The sequence below is a fragment of the Pleurodeles waltl genome, chromosome 4_1 (assembly GCF_031143425.1).
Source record: "Pleurodeles waltl isolate 20211129_DDA chromosome 4_1, aPleWal1.hap1.20221129, whole genome shotgun sequence".
NCBI lineage: Eukaryota > Metazoa > Chordata > Amphibia > Caudata > Salamandridae > Pleurodeles > Pleurodeles waltl.
The window spans coordinates 978,881,115-978,901,753 of record NC_090442.1 but is presented as its reverse complement, the minus strand read 5'-3'; the positions used below and the strand labels follow the sequence as shown (position 1 = coordinate 978,901,753).

The 20,639-nt window shown below is 47.3% G+C and overlaps 1 protein-coding gene across 1 annotated transcript in view; it reads left to right on the top strand.

Moving 5' to 3' along the window:
- Positions 1–20,639, top strand: part of CPNE8 (copine 8) — a 934,223-nt gene that overhangs the window by 543,533 nt on the left and 370,051 nt on the right. The gene's annotated exons all lie outside the window — the stretch shown is intronic.

Below are 20,639 nucleotides of genomic sequence, written 5' to 3'. Positions count from 1 at the left end.
CCTGCTTCTCGGAGTATTCATCTTGTCGGTGCACTATTTCTGTCATAAAATAGGATTTAGGTACTGGGAAGTGAGTTGGATAGGATGGTATAACAAAGTTGAGTAATGAAGCCGATACTGGTATCTAGGTCTCGTGTATCCACATTTGACAATTTAGTAATTCGTTCAAACGGAGAAATGCATATATTCTAGCTTCTGAAAAGAAAGCACGTGACATAGATCCTAAAATACGACACTATCTTTCCAACAGAGTACAAGCTCTGTGTTCCACACAGACGGACTTTCACGAAATGATGATTAAATCACCAATATAAAATGTGTAATTTTTGTTATCCATGCTCATAAAAACATGGTTATATTTTGTTTTAACCGACCAAAGCTGCTAGCACATACTACCAGAAAATTATAGAGCCCTTAATGTTAAACTGACTATAAATTAATGGTCCAAGCTTCAGATATCATTTAAGTACACCTACCATCAATATCAAAAGGGCAGTGTTGTGTTCTCCGAAACGAAACTAGATCCAGAGAGCCCACTTCGGACAACTCTTTGTCAATATTAAATAGGGTTGGGCAATTGCAAGGCAAAATCCACCTACGTTTATTCAGAAATTCCTGGAAACCTCTTCCAATTCTTTATATTCAATATAAAACGGAAATATTAGAAACTGTATTGGGAAAGACGTTTGGAAGCATAGTAATCAAGAATCGGGCCATGATTGTCGGTTCTATTGTAGATATTCTATATCTGAAGTGACCCAAAGAGAGGGGAGCACAAGAGGCTTAAAAGATGAAAAAAATAAGACAAAGCAGGAAATAAATACTAGTACTAGGGATAGGAGAGTAGGGAAGGTTGGAGGGAGGGAAAATTAAAGAAACAAGCATTGGCAAAGCCCACGGTAGCACCTTTCAGGCATACTGGTTTTCTCAATGTTTTAGCCATGTAGTACCGCATCCCCAGTGTTCTGAAGCATAGTTAAATAAGAAAAAAACATATGACACAGCTGGCCGCATTATTTGGTAGGTGCACACACCACATACCTGTGTACCTACAAATTGCTATGGGTGTATTTTGTTCTTATTTGCCAATCCCAGTTGGATCGTCAAATAATGCACAAAAGCGTTTTTTGAAGCACAGGCTGGGGATCAACATTTTGTCCATGGCTGAGAAATAGTTACCGAGAAGGCAGGGGAACGAAAGAGAAGCAACAGGCAACAGATAGGGAAGTAATAAAGATGACAGGTCATGACAGAGAAGCAATAAGTGATAAAGCAACATGGAGGGGGGCAGGGAGAAGCACACAGGCAATAAAGAGCAACAGAGTGCAGAGGGGGAGTACACAAAGGAGACACCTGGAAAACACATGCAATATCGAGGAGTTCTTAACTAAAAAGAAAACAGTAATATTCGGAACACAAGCAATAGAAGCATAGCAGCTGGTCAGTCATAAGAGATGGTAAGCAGGAAACGACAAACACAAACTTAGCAAGCTGTGACACAAATAAAAAGCAGGCAATTAACTAGAAAACAAAACAGTGTTAAACAATAGGCAGGTTCCAAATCTCTGTATATTCTTGGGAAGCCCACAATGTGGGTTTTGCAAACACAGCTACGCTGTCTAGTAGGCTTGAGGGGGAGGGTCTCCCCAGAAAGAGTATGCCTCATGTAAACAAACAAAGTAGAAGGATGTGAAGGTGGTGTAGGGGCAAAGAAGGGTCTTGCACAAATAAAGAGGAGGTGGTGCAGGGGATCGCGAAAGGAAATATTTGTCAAAGGAAGACACAGGAGACTAGAGTTAGCCAGTATGGGTAGAGGGGGTGAGCCAAAATGGGTAAATAGGACAGATCCAAGCCATCTGAACAAAATAAAGACACTTGAACTGGTTTTCCATCAGTAATAATATTGGTGGTTCTGATAACTTGTATGTCATTGATTATAAAGAAGCTGTGACAATGCTCGCCAGAACGGATTTCATCATGCTTGTTTCTTGCCCTGATTATAGGTGCAACTTTTCACACCAGAATATGAGGAAGGCATCTAATGTTTCAGTAAGGGCTAGCTATATGTGAGAACCCAGGAGCCTCTACTACTTTTTCCTTTAAGGCAAATGGGAAAAGGCCATACATTCTCAAGTTTCAAATAAACTTATAGTAAATTAAGAATATTACGTGTTTGTTGAAGCCAAGTTAAACTGTTTGATTTGCCTTTGTGGTATCGTTGATGAATGGTGCAAGTGGTGAGCAACTACGTGCAGAAAATGTATAGATTAACATGGTTTTCTTAGGTCTGTATAAATAGTAAATCAATTCACCACTCATTCTAATGTTTATAAATGCACAGTTTTCAGGGAAGATAGTCTACTCCTAATATGGGTCCTTTGGACGTGGCATCCAACTTTGACACTGTCTTGAGAGCCGTTTTCTTGGTATCAAAATGGCATCACTTTGCTCGAAGTGATAATGTGGTTTAAAAATAAAATAAAATTGGATCCTGTTAGACCCAGCAGACTGGGATGTAATATGTATTTTGATATGATATCCAACACTTAAAACCAAATAAATTAACCTGTTATGATCAGAAACTCCAGTTATGTTTGCCAATGCATACAACACACAACATAATTCACACCCGATTGCCAGCCCCCCTCTGCGCTCGGCTGAAGGTCTTGTACAGCAGTTGATTGGGACCATGTGGGGTGGAGGTTGGCCGCAGGGCCAAAGCAGAGGGGTGGGTTGCCAGCCCTATACTACATAGAGTGTAAGGCTGTGTGCAGTGTGGGACATTTGTGCAGGCTGTCCCTTAGGGGTTTGACGTATGTTTAGGTTTGATTATAATAATAAAAGTACCAGAAATCCACTGAAAACATAATACGTTTAAGTGGCATTATAGTTACGTAATAATAGGTAATAAGATCTTAGCTTAGGATGAAAAATACTTCAATATTTCACTGAAAAAGCAAAGGTTCATGTGACCTAGTTAGATGTCGAAATGAGATAGAAACTATTGTTTTAAAAACAAAAAAAATGAAATTCACAGAATATACTTTACTGAGCTAACTATGGCCCTCATTACAACCCTGGCGGTCGGTGTTAAAGCAGCGGTAATACCACAAACAGGCCAGCGGGAAAAAAAATGGGATTCCGACCGTGGCGGAAACCGCCAACATAGACAGCCACTTTAACACTCCGACCGCCACGGCGGTACAAACAAACAGCGCGGCAGACTCCGGCAACAGACAGGCTGAAGAAAATGTACCCTATCACAAGATGCCTATCCGCCACCTTTTCCGGGGCGGAACCAACGCGAACAAAAACACGGCGGAAACAGTACACAGAAGGGAAAACACTCACCTCTCCACACCCCACGGGGAACCAGGACGTCATGGAGCCCGAATTGCAGATACTGCTGATGCTGGTCTTCCTTCTCTTCTATCAGGAGCACCAACGACGGCGGTGACGACCACGGTGAGTACTGCACCTACAACACAGGGGAGGGGGAGGGAAAAGAGAGTGACACACACACGCAGCTCCCCCACCCCCACCCACAACACCATACACACAAATACATGCAGCAACAGTACACATACACCCCCCCCCACCCTCTGGAAGAATGCAAGGACAAATGGAATTGATTTGAACGAATGTGATCATGTGAAATCTCATTATGAAAGTTAAAAATCCAGTAAACGCAATTATGTACATCAACTACACAAGTCCGGATAGTGCACCAATCACTGTCCGTGGACCACTGGGCCCAAAATGCATGAAACGGAGAGAACACTGCAGGGGCATCAGTTCGAAATGAAACAGGCACCTCAGGGGGAGGGGGCACCTCAGCCAGATGAACGCACAATGCCACTGCTGCACGAGGGGGCTCCATGCCCATTGATGTATCCTGGGGAGTGCAAAGCCACAATCTCTCAAGTGGATGCCTTTCTCCACTGGTTCTGGAGGGGGCTTTGTGACCAGAGTGCTTCATCCTGCCAAGGACTGAGGTAGTGAATGTATCTCTCCACTGGTTCTGGAGGGGGCTTGGTGTCCAGAGTGCTCCACGTGCAGTGTGGCCGGTACAATTCCCTCACCTGGGTGTGTGGGCCATGAGATTGCCGAGCTACAGGTAGCATGATACGCCATAGAGGCTGCAACATACCCCACACTGCTGTGGCTTCGTATTCCACCTGCAGGTGACAACTGTGATGACATTAATGCTTCATGGAAGCTGCCCAGGGTCCTGGAACTCACCACCAGCCTCGGACGACTGACCACTGGGGATGGTAGGCATGTCTGCGGTGGTGCCAATGTCCGAGAATTTCGCGGGCCGTGGCGATGCTGGCGGCAGGGTCTGTGGCGGCGGTGCTGGCTGCGGGGTCTGTGGCGGCAGTGCTGGCTGTGGGGTCTGTGACGGCGGTGCTGGCTGCAGGATCTGTGGAGCCGGTGCTGGCTGCGGGGTCTGTGACGGCGGTGCTGGCTGCGGGGTCTGTGGCGGCGGTGCTGGCGGCAGGGTCTGTGGCAGCAGGGCATGTGTCAGCACCTGCTGAGGGAGAAAGCTGGATGTCTCCTGCAGCCTCGGACAGCTGCCCACCGGGGAAGAGGCTGGGGACTGTCGCAGCGGCTGTAGATGTGCCGGAGGCGGTGCAGGTGGCGGTGTTCGCTGCCGTACAAGTTGGCATGGACAGAAGGTGTGACACTGGTCCCTCAGTCGGTACCACCATGTCCTCTCCTGACCTGCCCTTCAGTTTTTGGCCCATCCCCACCTTTGATGGTGGCGCAGTTGTCTTGCCACTATGCTCTTTCGTTTTCGCTGACCCCTTGGTGGCAGGTGTTTTTGGCTTCTTCCTCCGGGATGTGGGCACCTTTTTAACCTTGGCAGGTGGCGGAATGTCCTTGCCCTCGTTTCGTGGCACTCTGGCAGCCATGATGGTTGGCGCACTCCATGACCCCGCAGTTGATGGCACCACTGTGCCTGGGGATGTGGTGGCTGAAGTGCTGGGCTGGGTCCTGGAAAGCCTGGCCCTAGAGGAAGGACGGGGGGGGGGAGGTGTAGGGAAGAGGTCAGTGTTAGCCAGGAAAAGTTTTTTAGACACACTGGGACGGGTAGATGGAGGGGTTTTGGGAGTGGAGGAAGAGGTAGTGGTTGTAGGAGATGTAGGAGGTGGGTGAAGGTGCATGGGCTGGAGGCTGTTGTGAGGTGGATGGCTGTTGGGTGGGTGTGTGCCTGCGTTTGTGTACTTTGGGAGGAGGGCTCACTGACACACTGGGAGAGGACACTGGGGGATGTGTGAATGGTAGTGGGGTGGTGAGTACACGTGAGCGGTGTATGTTGATGGGCGTGCTGGTGATGGAGGTAGTGGCTGAGGATGTAGTGCATGCAGGTGTGAGTGGAGACGAGACTGGGAGGGAGGAGGGAGACGTGGAGGAGGGGGACACAGTGGAGGAAGTGGATGTTGGTATGTGTGCATGGGTATGATGCTTGTGTGAGTGCCTGTGGGATGTGTAGTGCTTCTGTTTGCCTGAGCCAGTCTTGTGTGTTGATGTGCGTGCATGCTGGTCTGATGGTGTGATCGGGATAGACTGAGGTACAGGGGCTTGGGTCTGGGTGGAGGAGGTTGGAGGGGGGAGGCTGGACACAGGGACAATGGCTGCCATCAGTACTGAGGCCAGAGCCTGAAATTCTCTCTGTTGGGCTGCCTGGCCAGAATGAATGTCCTCCAGGTATGCATTTGTTTGTTGCAAAAGCCTCTCAACACCCTGGATGGAATTCAGAATGGTAGACTGCCCAACAGTGAGGGATCTCAGGAGGTCAATAGCCTCCTCACTGAGGGCAGCAGGGCTGACTGGGGCAGGGCCTGCAGTGCCTGGAGCAAAAGAGATGCCCACCCTCCTGGGTGAGGGGGCATGGGACACACGCTGAGGGGATGCTGGGAGGGCGGTGCTGGTAGGGGGGGTGGCGGCTGTACCTGTTGATGCGGTGGGCACATAGGGGCCCGCCACTGCAAGCGAGCTCCCATCAGAGGAGTCGTCGCTGACCCTCGTCTCTGCTCCTATCCCTGCCGTGGAGCTCTCCTCGCCCTCCGTCTCACTGGTGGCTTCAGACTTCGTTGCTTCACCCTCCAGTGCCAAGTGGGATGCAGCTCCCTCCTGCTCCGGTGCCAATGCTCCTCTGCCTGATGATGCTATTGCACACAAGAACAGGGAGACCACAAAAAGGGGGAGGGGAGACAGAAGAAAGACATGTTCAGTGCATGCAACACCACTACCATTGGCAGACACAACAGACAGTGAGCAGAACTCTGCATTACGCCATGCACTTATGGGTCCTAGATTAATCACATGCCCATGGGGTACGAGGCCTAAGCCCAATTGCTGCACACCTGGAAGTCACAGGAGCCTGACTAGGTGTAGATTGCTCTAACCACTAGTGGGGTTGGGGTGCCACATAGCCTGCCTCACAAGGGACCTTGCCTACCAAGATCACCCTGGCCTATGGGGAACCCACTGCTCACCTCCCCCGCCCAGACAACTCGTAATGCGCGCAAAGTCAGCTGAATGAGAGTGGACTCACCCTCTTGTGGCTGCTGTGATGCCCTCAAGTGCCCATCCAACTCCGGATATGCCACAGCCAGGATCCGGAACAACAGGGCGGTCATGGTGCGACGGGCACTCCTCCCACGTTAGGAGGCCATCTCCAGCTGGGCCTCCGCCGTCTTCTTGCTCCAGCGGCGCAGGTCCTCCCACCTTTTCCGGTATTGGGTGCTCCGTCTGTGGTGGACCCCCAGGGTCTGGACATCCTTGGAGATGGCACGCCAAATACCCTTCTTCTGGTGGGCGCTGACCTAGAGGAATGGTACAGGGGGAAAGGACATTACTTACCTGTCCAGACCGTCATACTCATTGCCCCCCGTTCCCACCCTTGCCCTGACGCACATACACTCCCCATCCGCACATGCAGGCCTCAACCCCCCCATGTATCTTCCATCCACATCACTCAAAACAGGCATTGCCCATGCAGCATGCTCACAGTGTACTCACCTGTTTGTCTGGAGGACCGTACAGTTGCGTGTACTGGGGGAGGACCCCATCCACTAGTTTCTCCAACTCCTCCGAAGTGAAGGCAGGGTCCCTTTCCCCAGACACATGAGCCATCGTCGCTTCCAGACTGAGGTCACAGCAGCACTTGCAGTGTAGGTCCTCTCCTGTTGAAGGTCAGGTATCAAGTGAGCGAACAGTCAGAAAATGGCGGTCACGTCCGCGGCGGTGCGTACCGTCACCGCCAGCGTACATCGTCATTGGCTCCTCAGACCCATAGGGCCCAATGTTAACCAATGCAGAATTGCGCCGTGGTCTTCGACCGCCCACCGCGACGGTGCAGAACGCCAGCGCAGTTACCTCATATCCCCTTGTCCCACCTTACAGGTCTGGCAGCCGCCATTTCAGGGGGCCACATGGCATTCATAATAACTGCGTCACACCTATGTAGGCCTGGAATACTCACAGTTACAAGCACATTGCAGATTAATAAATTTGTACAAATGACTTTTTGGTGTACCTCAGTGTTGGCTGACTCTCTGCTCGCTGATCTCCTCCATAGGGCACGTCTGCTAGAGCAGGTGATGAGATGGTGGCATCCTCCGGTGTACAGACCCCTGGTGGACCTGTCGACAATGGAAGAGAGACACATAATAGTCACATACAGACTTGATTGTGCAACAATCCAGAACTGTGTGCCCAGTTGGAGCCAGACCTGATGTCAGCTATCCGCCATCCCACAGGGATACCCCCCTCTAGTGCAGGTCCTGTCAGTACTCCATTTCCTGGCAAGTGGTTCCTTTCAAACAACAGTGGCCATTGCATCAGGGATGTCGCAACCAATGTTCTCTAACGTGTTGTCCAGAGTGTTGTCTGCCCTGCTGAAACACATGCGCAGCTACATCGTGTTCCCTCAGGTGGAGGATTTGCCTACAGTGAAAGGTGACTTCTATGCCCTGGAACATATCCCCAACATCATTGGTGCCATTGATGGGACACATGTGGCATTGGTACCCCCCCGCAGGAGTGAACAGGTGTGCAGAAACTGGAAGAGCTACCATTCTATGAATGTGCAGATGGTGTGTTTGGCAGACCAGTACATCTCCCATGTGAATGCCAAGTTTCCTGGCTCAGTGCATGATGCCTACATTTTGAAAAATAGCAGCATCCCTTATGTGATGGGGCAACTCCAGAGGCACAGGGTGTGGCTAATAGGTGAGGCCAAGGACCCAATACAGTGTGAATAGGTGTCTGGGTATGGGGTTGTCCCTAAGGGTTAGTGTGTGTCTAACAGTTGTCCTTCGATATTTGCAGGTGACTCTGGTTGCCCCAACCTGTCATGGCTTCTGACCCCAGTGAGAAATCCCAGGACAAGAGCAGAGGAACATTACAATGAGGCACATGGGCAAACGAGGAGGGTGATCAAATGAACCTTCAGCCTCCTGAAGGCCAGATTCCGGTGCCTCCATATGGTTCCCTCTACTACGCACCAAGAAGGTGTGCCCGATCATCGTGGCCTGCTGTATACTGCACAACCTGCCTTTGCGACAGCAGGTGCCTTTTCTGCAGGAGGATGGGCCAGCTGGTGGTCTTGTGGCAGCTGTGGAGCCTGTGGACAGTGAAGAAGAGGAGGCAGAAGAAGAGGATATCAACAACCGAAACAACAAATTCATGCAGTACTTCCAGTGAGACACAGGTAAGGACATGTCACTGCCTCCCACATCTCATACAATTTCTGGAGCTAGCATCAGTCTGTAATTTTCACTCAGTGTATGGACCCTGACTTGCCACTTTGCCTTTCCATTTCACAGATGTGGGTCCCACTTTGTGCCCTCTGCTATATTTCCTCCAGGCCTACAGCTGTGTTACATCAGTATGTGCACAAGTAAATTGACATTGCTATATTCCATGGTTATTGCAATTACACATTTGTGAAAGCACAGACTGACTCCAGATTGTTTTGTGATTGAAGTGTGTTTATTTCTGTGCAAATACGTTGAGGGGGTTGTAAAATGGGCTGGGGGGATGGTGGAGGAATATCCATGGCAGAGTCCAGTCTATTTGTTTCCCAGGTGCATTGTCCAAAGGGGCATAGGAAGTGGAGCAATGGCAGTTGAAGGATGGACAGGGTGACAAAGTGGGAGAGAAGGGTGACATTCAGGGGGGGTCTCATTTCCTGGTGGGGGTCTTGGCAATGTTCTCTGTCTTGTTCCTGGATCTCAGGGACCGTTTGCGGGGTGGTTTTCCATCTGCAGGGGGTGGGGTGCTGGTATCGTGTTCCTGTGGCGGTGCCTCCTGTCCACTAGTGCTGGCGGAGGTGGAGGGTTGTTCATTTTCCAGGCTAGTGTCAGGGGCCCCTTGTTGTGCCCCTGTGTCCCTCCTGGTGTTGACAAGGTCTGCCAGCACCCCTGCAATGGTGACCAGGGTGTTGTTAATGGACTTCAAGTCCTCCCTGATCCCAAGGTAGTGTTCCTCCTGCAGCCGCTGGGTCTCCTGAAACTTGGCCAGTACCATTGCCATTGTCTCCTGGGAATGATGGTAAGCTCCCATGATGTTGGAGAGTGCCTCGTGGAGAGTGGGTTCCCTGGGCCTGTCCTCCCCCTGTCGCACAGCAGTCCTCCCAGCTTCCCTGTTGTCCTGCGCCTCTATCCCCTGAACCGTGTGCCCACTGCCACTGCCCCCAGGTCCCTGATCGTCCTGTGTTAGTGGGGTTGCTTGGGTTCCCTGTAGTGGTGGACACACTGCTGACTGACGTGTCCTGGGGACAGAGGGATGGGCCCACTGGGTGGGTGCTGTGCTTGTGTTTCCTGTGGGGGAAGGTTCAGTGGTGGTTTGGGACTGTGTCAGGGGAACCAACTGTCCCGAGGTCCCTAATGATCCAGTTGTGCAGAGCTGCTGTCATCACTGTGGTTCTCTTCTATGGGGGGACTGGCTATGCCTGGCACCTCCTGTCCGGTGACGTTGGGTAGGGGTCCTATAGGGGTGTAAAGGCATGATTATTGTATCTGTGTGTGCCATCGTCTGCAATGGGTGAGTAACCCTGTACTCCAGTGCTTGCATTCTTGGCTTGGTCCTTCTGTGATAGTTGGTTTGGGGTCTGTGTGGGTATCTGTAGTAGGCATGCTTTGGTGATGGGTGTCCATGCTTTGGTGTTGCATGCAGGGCTTGGTATTGGGATGGCTGGGTTGTGACCGTGAGGCATATGTGAGGTGTTGGAGTGATGGGGTGAGGGTGAGGGTGGGGGAATGTGATGGCATGCAGGTGGAGTGGAGGATATGGTAATAAAGATTTGACTTACCAGAGTCCAGTCCTCCTGCTACTCCTGCGAGGCCCTCAGGATGCAGTATTGCCAAGACTTCCTCCCATGTTGTTAGTTGTGGGGGACGAGGTGGGGGTCCACCACCAGTCCTCTGTACAGCAATCTGGTGTCTGGAGACCACGGAATACACCTTCCACCGTAGGTCATTCCACCTCTTCCTGATGTCATCCCTAGTTCTTGGATGCTGTCCCACTGTGTTGACCCTGTCGACAATTCTGCACCATAGCTCCATCTTCCTTGCAATGAAGGTGTGCTACACCTGTGATCCGAATAGCTGTGGCTCTACCCGGACGATTTCCTCCACCATGAGCCTGAGCTGCTCCTCAGAGAACCTGGGGTGTCGTTGAGGTGCCATGATGTGGTGTGGGTGATGTGTAAGGTGGTGTGTGTTGTGATGTGTGAGGTGTTGGTGTGTGTTGTTTGAGGTGCGTGGATGATGTATGAGTGATGATGTTGTGTGTCAGTGGATGCTGGTGTTGTGTTAGGTAGTGTCTCTCTCTGGTCTGCTTTCAAATTTCTGGTAGTAAGTGTTTGTGGATAAAGTGGGTGTGTGTTTTATAGTGTTGTGAGTGTGTGGGAGTGGTATGTGTATGTGTATCAGGTATGTGTATTTCGAATTGTCCAATGTGGTTGTGTTTTGTATATGTGTGTGTATTTTGAGCGCGGCAGTGTGTACCGCATATGGATTACTGCAGTTGAAAGACCGCCGCGTTGATTCGTGGGTCGTGATAGTGTGGGCGTATTCCTGTTGGCGTGACGGTGTCGGTTTTGTTATCGCCAGTTCATCACTGACCTTTGGTGTGGCGGACTTGTGTGGGTGTCTCTATTATGGCGGATTCCGAGCTGTGAGTCGTAATAGCTGTAGCGGAATTCCGCAGCCGCATCGGTATGTTGGCTGTCTTCTGCACGGCAGTAAGCGGCATTTACCACCAGGGTTGTAATGAGGGCCTATATCTTGTACTCCCTCCATACACTGTTCATAACCTCACATATTTCACCTCTGATGACATGTCAAATGACATCATTGATGAAATCACAGCTGACATCTTCAGTGACATCACTGATGACATCATCCAGTCAATATGACAGTGTCCTATACATTTTGTGCACTCAAAGTAATTTAACAGTCTATATCTGTGGCCAATTTTCTAGCTTCAGTTACTTGATGATGGACATAACATTTGACAACAAGTTGGACACATAGCATGTTTGTCAAGTCATCCACATTTGGTGGATGTTCCCCTCTTTCTTGCTATTCACCTACCTAAAAAACAAAATGCCTCTAGAGATTTTAATGGCATCACCACCTTCTTTAAAAACTAAACACCCTCCAAAAAGAGTTTCTACATTATTCACACTAGTGTGATCACCCCATGAAAGACTTCACATGACCCGCAATTGTAAATCAGATTTCTGATGGATGCATCTACCTGTGGATTCCTCACCTTTTGAACACTCCCATTACGCCAGAAATAGATGGAAATATTTCTTTCTAGCTCTGCACATCGACGAGGTCTTCACAATGGAACGGCTCTGCATGTGACTCATCCGACATCATCGGAACCATACAAAGTCTTCGCTGGCATGCTGATGTCAGTTCCTTTTTTCCGCACCTTCAACGCTAATGTTTTTTTACCTCTCCAGGTGGCTACACTGTATCGTAGCTTTGTTGCCGAGTTTTTTTTTTCATTGAGAAAAATTGTCTCCCCTGAAGAAGTCATGCTTTAAGCCTTAAGAGAGTGTGAGGTGTCACATGTGAGTTACTGGCCCTCACGAAAACTGCCTCTAGTGCCTAAGTTTTGACCTTGACATCAGGGATGCTTTTCATGCCAAAGCATGAACTCGAAGGCACTTAATTGTCGCACAGGTCTTCGAGGTCGCATTGCCACAGCTCACGGCGTCGCTAATCCGGAGAGGCGACATGGAAAGTGAGTCCCACTCTATCGTCTCCTCAACCAAAGAGATGCCACTGGCGCCTTCTTTGGTGGAAATCTGGGCATTGCCATTGAGTCCTGCGGAGCAGTTTTCTCCTGTAACTCCATCAACTCGGGAGTTAGGTCAGGCCTTGGCTTCCACAACAGGAGCAGGAGTATCCGACCTTTCCAGCCCCAGGGACAGACCCATCCAACTTCTTAAATGCTGTGTATAGCATTTTTAAGAGAGCGTTGGCCCCTCAGTTGCACCTGCGGGCCCACACGTCCTTTGGCCTTTAACCTTGGAGGCTTCCCGGCTCTGTATAAGCAGGCTCCCTGGCTCTGTATAGGGAGGCTCCCTTAATGCCTTTCCTGCCAACGACTCCCTATCAATTGTCTGGGATAATGCCGAGATAGGTATTATCTCTTTCAGGGTTGTTGGTGCTGGTGGCGCCGATACCGAAGATGGACATATCTGGTCCAGTGTCTGGTCAATCCACACCTGCCAGGAGCAAGCTACCAGTGCCGGGCCTGGCTTCACTAGTGCCACACTGGCCTCCTCGACATTGGTGCATTCACTGTCGACTCTGCGGCTAGAATCCAGGTTAAGGTCGAGGAGGAAAGCCTTGAGGCTCCTGGAGGAGCAGCAGTACTTGGAAGAGCAGCATGCCTGCAGGAAGGAAAGATTCCCTTGCCTTTTCCTGAGTTTGAAAGTATTGAGGTTGCAAGTGGGTTGGACACTTCTTCTGAGTGGGAACTGTTGTCCCGTGGGGGTATACTACCTCAGGAGGTTACTTCATATCATGGGGTAATCAGGAAGGCAGAAGAAGTTCTGGACTTACCTCTGCCTACTAAGGAACTCAAATCAAACATTCTGACTGAGGTGCTTTACTCTTCTTCTGCTGTATCGGAACCCTCCTGCCATTTAATGAGGCTTTGTCAGAGCCAGTCTTAGATCTATGGCAGAAGCCTGTTTCTACTCCTGCAGTTTCCAAGGCTATTGCAAGGAGCTATAGAGCTGCACTGGGTGGCCCACAGTTTCAGAGTCAGCATCCAACACCTGAAAGCCTCGTGGTGCAGGCTTCATGTTTATCCAAAGCTGCTCCTGGTTCCTTCCCCACGACTCCTGCAGACATGGAGTCCAAATGCATGGAACAGTTGGCAAAGGAGATTTTTTCATCAGGAAGTATGGCATTAAACTTGGTGAATGTACCATGTCTGTTGGGCAGGCACATCCATGCACTGATGGAATCAACCAAGGACGTTATTCCCAAACTGTTGCTGGATGTGCAGGGTCATTTTACAGAGCTGCTGCTGCACAGTCAGGCAGCAGCAAAACAGGTTTTTCAATCTGGCCTGGATACTGCAGATTCTGTTGCCAGAGCCATGGGGACCTCAATTACGAACAGAAGGCATGCATGGCTTAGAGGGTCGGGGTTGTCCCCTGATGTACAGTCTAATCTAGTGGATCTTCCATTTCATTGATCCAGATTGTTCGGAGCTAAGGCAGATTCCGCCATACAGAGGTTTAAGGAGAGTTAGGCTACCACCAAGTCTCTAGGGCTTCAATCTCTCTCCTCGACCTACAGGCCTGTCCGTAGGTTTAGGGGGTTTGGCCACAACTCCTCCTTCTGTGGGAGGCAGCAATTCCAAAGTCAGCAGTCTGCCAACCCCCTTCATAAACCCTACAGAGGTCATGGAAGACCTAGGCAGTGTAGTATCAGCCATCAGCTTTCTCCTCCTCCACTTCATCATCCGCTGGAAGCCTTTCAGGGAAGTAACCCTAGTTCTCCCTCCTTTCAAGAGCATGTGGTACCCATAGGTGGAAGGTTAATTCATTTCCTCCAGATAGAGATATAGATATATATATATATATATATATATATACATGATAGAGACGTCTTTCATGGCATCAGCTTGGAATCTGAAACCTTTGCAGAGCAGTACCCTTAAGCGCACTGTCTGGTGTCATTGTTCGGATCCACGTGGAGTCGTGGGAGCCATCTGTGACATCACAGTCGCCTATAAGGGCACTGCCCAGGGGTGCATGTGTCGCTTCTTGTCCTTCCACACCGGTTAAATTGCAGATCCGGAATCAAGCTACCCTCTTTTTTGACAGGCCTTTTTCAACCTATTTGTTGAGGCTTTTTTCCGTCTGTGCAGAATGACATTGAGGATGACATAGAGAAAGACTGGGTTCAAGCCTTGTGGCACCTGCCACCACGCCATGTCAGTGTGGACCCTCACCAGTTATGTCTCTGGTGCCTAGAGCGAGACAACGACTTGATGTCGTGCTCTGACTGCCGAGCCATGGCTCCGAAAATTTTGAGGGAGCAGTCCCTGAAGCTAATGGCGGCCCGGCAGTCGACGTCAGCGGGCCTAACTCCCGGTCCCGGACAAGGGGGAGGTCGCAGGAGTTCTCCGGGAGTCATAAGTCGTCTTCATCCCATTTGCGGTCCTCTGGGCAAGAGGCACAAAAAGAGAAGTCCAAGAGGATTTCAACTTCACCTCATCTGTCGGATGACAAGATAAGTCGGGAATGTCGACTTTCCATGCATGGTTCAGCTGAACCATTGCCAGAGCTGACTCCGAGACAACCCCCCCCACCCCTACATTTCCAGGAGCCAGTGTGACTCCCACTCAGCTCAGAGTTTTACGAGGCCATGCTTCTCGTATTTGAGCGGGCTGGCCCCACCGGAGCACCTTCAGGCCTCATGGGCCACAATTCCCCGATCAGGCTGCCACTTCAGGAAGATCTTCTGTCGCAGCAGCAGGAGAAGGTTCTCCACCCAAACCTGTCAAATCTGCGCCTTCATGCATGGAGTTTGAGCTGCAGCAGTTGACAGCCTTCGACCTTCCTCCTGAAATCTGTAAGGTTATTCTGGCAGCCAGGCGTCCCTCCACCAAGTCAATATACGCCTGCCATTGGAAACGTTTTGTATATTATTGTACAGAAGGATCTATTGATCCTCTTTCTGCTTCTTTTTGTCTTATCCTTTGCCCAGCATGGCTCTGCATTGGGCATTCTCAAAGGGTATCTTTACACCTTATCGGTGTTCCTTTGGCTGCCCAATCAACCTTCATTATTCAAATCTTCTTTTCCACTTTGATTTCTCAAAGGGCTTGTACATATGTATCCTTCTATGCCCTTTGTTATGCCTCATTGGGACTTAAATCTGGTCCTCACATTTCTCATGTGTGCTCCCTTTGAGCCCTTACACAACTGTCCCCTCCGGCAGCTCACCATCAAGACAGCCTTATTAATGGCAATAACATCTGCCAGGAGGGTGAGTGAGATGCAGGCTCTCCTCTAAGCCACAGTATCTTACCATGTTCCCAGACAAGGTGGTATTTTGAACTCCTGCCTATTTCCTCCCCAAGGTGGTGACCCCATTTCACCTAGGTCAGAACATCACCCTGCCCACCTTCTTTGCTCCACCGCATCCCTCTGAAGACTAGGAGTGACCCTCATCGGCTGGACCCAAAAAGAGCACTGTCATTCTTCCTGACTGCACAACAGAGTTCTGGGCAGATGACCAACTCTTTGTGGGGTACATAGGAGCAAAGAAAGGTCGGGCAGTGCAAATGCAAACCATTTCATGCTGGATCGTCGTCTGCATTAAGATCTGCTGTGCACTGGCCAAGAAGCAGCCTCCTGAGGGCTTCAGAGCTCATTCCACCAGGGGAAAGGCGTCTATCGCTGTGTTAGCACAGGGTGTTCCAGTCCTGGACATCTGTCAGGCAGCGACATGGGTGTCCTTGCACACATTCCCGAGACATAACTGCCTGTACAATCAGGTCCACAGAGATGTGCATTTTGTCTGCTTGGTTCTGTGGGACTTTTTAGTGTGAGAAGATCTGTCCGCAGCCCACCACCAGGAGCATACGGCTTGGGTATCTATTCTAATGGTAAGGAACCTGCAGCTAGAAGTCTTTATCAAATGAACTAGTTACTTGCCTTCAGTAACGCTTTATCTGGTAGAGACTCTATCTAGCTGCAGATTCCTTACACCAACCCATGCCTCTGCCGACACTTCTGCCAGGGCTAGGGATTGCTCCTTTCAGGGCCCTAGTTTTTTAGCACAGACAAACTGTTAGTTCGTTTCATGGCTCTGCGCTTCTGGCATGGAAGTTTGTGGAAAAAGAATTGGCGTATGGATGCCTGGGTGGTGCCTTTATAGGTGACCGTGAAGTCACAGACGTCTCCATCGTCTCTGATGACGCCATGCAGATCTGAGCGATGCCACCCAATGGCGCTTAAGGGTATTGCCCTGCAAAAGTTTCAGATTCCAAGCTGATGCCAGGAAATTCCAAAGGTAAGGAATCTGCAGCTAGATAGTCTCTACCAGATAACGTGTTACTGAAGTTAAGTAACTTGTTGATCTCAGCCACTGATGCCATTATGCCAGGCCCATGTATCACTGCGAGCTGTGCCCAATATAAATAATATCCAAGTGTCCAATAACAAAGTTTGAAGGAACCACACAAACTCAGGATGGCAGATGCAACAGTGAGTTTATTTCCTAATGACAAGTTGTGGCTACACAGAGCCTTGTTCACATGGTGTCTGCCGTGGTCTGTAGAGGTTAAGTAGTGCAAGATTTACCAAGTGGACACAAAAATTAGCGCCTACAGGAAGCACCATCTTTCTCTGGGAAAAGATCAATGAAGAGTGAAAACTAAATTTAATTAAAAGCAAAATATGAAATAAATAAGGCATGTGCATGGAGCAAATACAGGTAAACCATAATTATTTGCAAATAGTGTAATGTATGTTACCTCACATATATACCAACATGTTTGTCGTACTAAATCAACCAATCTTACCCAAGTGGCCTTTAGTTCCATGATTGTAACTATCATGCCAGTGAGTACCTATACCTCGTTTGTGAGCAACATAACCTTTAAAAACTGAAAAGAAACAAAAGAGTAGTATAGAAACCCGAGAGTGGCCACCAAACCCTGTGTATGGAAGCAGCTTGTGGATAGCGTCCATATTAGGTATACATCTAGTCCAACAGATTGAATATCATACAGTATAACAGAAAAACTCTGTTACAGCTAGAAAGTGTATTCATGTAATATATATATATATATATATATAAATATATATATATATATATATATATATATATATATATATGTATTAAAATATTTTGCACATTATAATTACGTAACGTTAGATGATACCATAGTCACACACACAAAATTTACATCTAAAGGTCAATCCACAGAGTTGAGAATGGCAGATGCGAAAAAAAAATCTATATAATTACAAATACTGCAACCAAAACACTTTTATTTCAGGCAAGGGTAGGGGGTGATGACCCTCTTGTGTGAGAGTCCCTTTCTCATCTCCTGTAAAAAGTAAGAGAATATCAATTAAAATACTGTACACACACACACACCAAGATCACATTTAAGAATTTAGTAGTTTATATGTGTGTGTGTGTGTGTGGGTGTGTGTGTGTGTACGTTTTATAATCTCCACAGGGATGTGTTTGGGTTGAATTTAAAATGAATTTAATTAGAATTTCTGAATATCCAGGAATAGTAAGCTTGGCGTTTGGCCCTAGACCTTTTAAGGAAGTTCTTCAAACAACTTTGGGCAGGTAGCATCCACCATGGAAACCCATCTCATAAAACAAGTGAAGAAGAAGAGTTAACTGTGCACAAAGGACATAATTGCTAACAGAGCACTGCTTTCTTCAGACATCAGAGAGCATCAAGCATGATAGATGACATACCAATTGGCCGTGCAATACACTCCATAAGAGCTAAATGCAAAACGGAGCTGAAAGGCTAAATTCCCCATTTCCCTAAAAAAAATGCATTTTCGTCCAGACATTTGGAGCTGTGTGGTGCTTAGCACCTTGTTGTAGAAGGCACAAAGCTCTGCATTCACAAAAATAATTGGATATTAACAAACTAAAAATTATCAACAATGTTTTTAAATACAGGCTACACTGAGACGGCTTATGCAGGTTTACTTTTACATGCAAGTGTAAATTTGCAACTTTCTGGAATTCATAAACTCTTTCAGAAAAACACATAAAAAGTTGCACAGGTTTACTTGCCTAATCATGAGACGTTTGAGGCACTCCCAGCTAAATCCTATTCTTGCAAGGTAGAGATCTCCATTGCTTAGAACTCAGCACAGTGGAATAGAGTCCCACATGTTTGCATGAATATTGGTGTAATTATGTTTCCTTGTGGATAATCCCCCTTGCCCTCCACCCTATCGTTCCCTTGCACCCTTAGCAAATCTGGGGGTGATGCTTTCCTATTCCCAAGCTGGGGAACTGTGCTACCACTGCAATGAATCTTCAACCTGTTAAAGTGCGGAAATGAGACGAGAGGAGATTGTGAGTTCCAATACATAGCAAAGTTATGTGGGTGTTCAAAAACTTCGAAGACTGAGCACACCTTGAAATACTCACTTGCCATCCCTTGACTTGAATTTAAAGGTGTGGAGAACTTTATACTTGTGCCAAAAATCTCTGCACGCATAATTGGGCTTTTGCTTTCTAGGAACTTTTTTGTAAATTCCGGTCACATGGAAGTGAGGTAAATCAGTCATAAACATACATTTACCACCAAATGTACTTTTGTGAATAGGCCCCAGAGTGTTTCTGGGTTACAATACTATAATGGACCAATAAAAGTTTGATTAAACCCTATGGGCCAGATGTACAAAACCATTTAGCATTTCCTAACTGTCCGAATGGCTATTTCGGGCCATTAAGAAATGCTAAATGGACTTTTCAGATATGCATAGCCCTTTAGGGAATAGCAAATTGTGATTTCTACTCAGTAAAAATTGCAATTTGTGATCCTCTAAATAGGAGATCGCAAATAGGGATTACTTATTTGCGATTCCTAATCAGATGTGCAAAGCATTTTCTTAATGCGCATTGGGCATTTAGGAAATGCAATTATCATCAACTTCATCTCGATGGTAACCATGTGCAATTTAATAAAAACACTGAAAGATGCTTTTTTAAAGTGCAATAGAGCAAACTCGTGCCCCTAGGGCATTTTAGTGCTCTATATGTGCACCACTATTTTTGGGGTGCATTACCGGGTGTCCCTTTGCCCATAGCCATCCTTGGTTTTGCATATCCAATAGGAAATCCCTATTTTGGATAAGCAAAACTGGCCCATAGTCACAAATGGCATGGGATTTCCCAATAGTGATTCCTACTTTGTTATTTACTATTTAGGAAATGAAAAGAATTGCATCTACGTACATCTGGCCCTGTATGCATTAACAATGACGTTACATCTGAAGTGTAGCAATGATAATACATGCATTAATGTAATGTTACAACAATGTGGTAGAAGAATGAGGCTTATGGTTTGTGTGCCAACTGTATTCCAAAATTATAAAAGTTGTACTGTCCATCCAGTAGCTTTAATTTTGCTGTATTCTCTAACTCTGTATGCAGCTGTCTTGTATATGTACTTTTATTGCTCTCTAAAGTGTTCTATAATTACTTCCTAAAGACCACAATAGAACATGGCCCTTATAACTAAATCTCTTGTTTTATCATAAGAATTCAAGTAAAAGTGGAGATACCCATTACTCTATGAATATGCAGCTGTCATGTTTATGTACTTTTACTGCTCTGTACAGTGTTCTATAATTCCTAAATGCCACAATTTACATTGACCCTAATAACTAAAGCCCTTGTTTTATCATCAGTATTGAAGTGAAACTAGATACCGTTTACTCTAAGAATTGCTGACTACTAACTTTTCTACTGTTTTACTCGAATGATTCTTGTCTGAATATGCATACACAAAATATAACTCTGTTGTAATGAATATTTCAGTAGGGCTGTCTCTAATCTAGCATATACAATGATGTGTATGCTAGAAATAATGTACACTCGATGCATTGACGATTTTTAAAAGATGGGAACTTGATATTGCATTATTATGCAATGAATGACATTGAATGTTTATCCTTAGCATAGACACAACCTTACAGCAGTATATGGTCACTCTACTGTTGTTCTTATTGGGTAAATTGTGGAACAAATTACCCTTGTAAAAATTATAAATCAAAAAGTATACTCCGCTTGATAATCACCTAATGGACTGGGTAAAAAGGCTAATCAAAAACAGTAAGTCAGTTGATCATCAGGACATTTAATTCAATCAATCTTTGAGAATTATTGAACCATACCTCTATCTGTATGAATTAGGTACTGAGATCTGACAGTTTCCATCACAAATTAGAGACAGAAAGCAATTGACAATGCACTTTTTGATTTGTGCAGGTGTAGTTGTTACATGTGCAAGTTCTGTCTTGCCATTTTGTGTGTGATTTGCATGACAAAAATCAACCAACATTGTTTTTGATCAGTCTTATTACC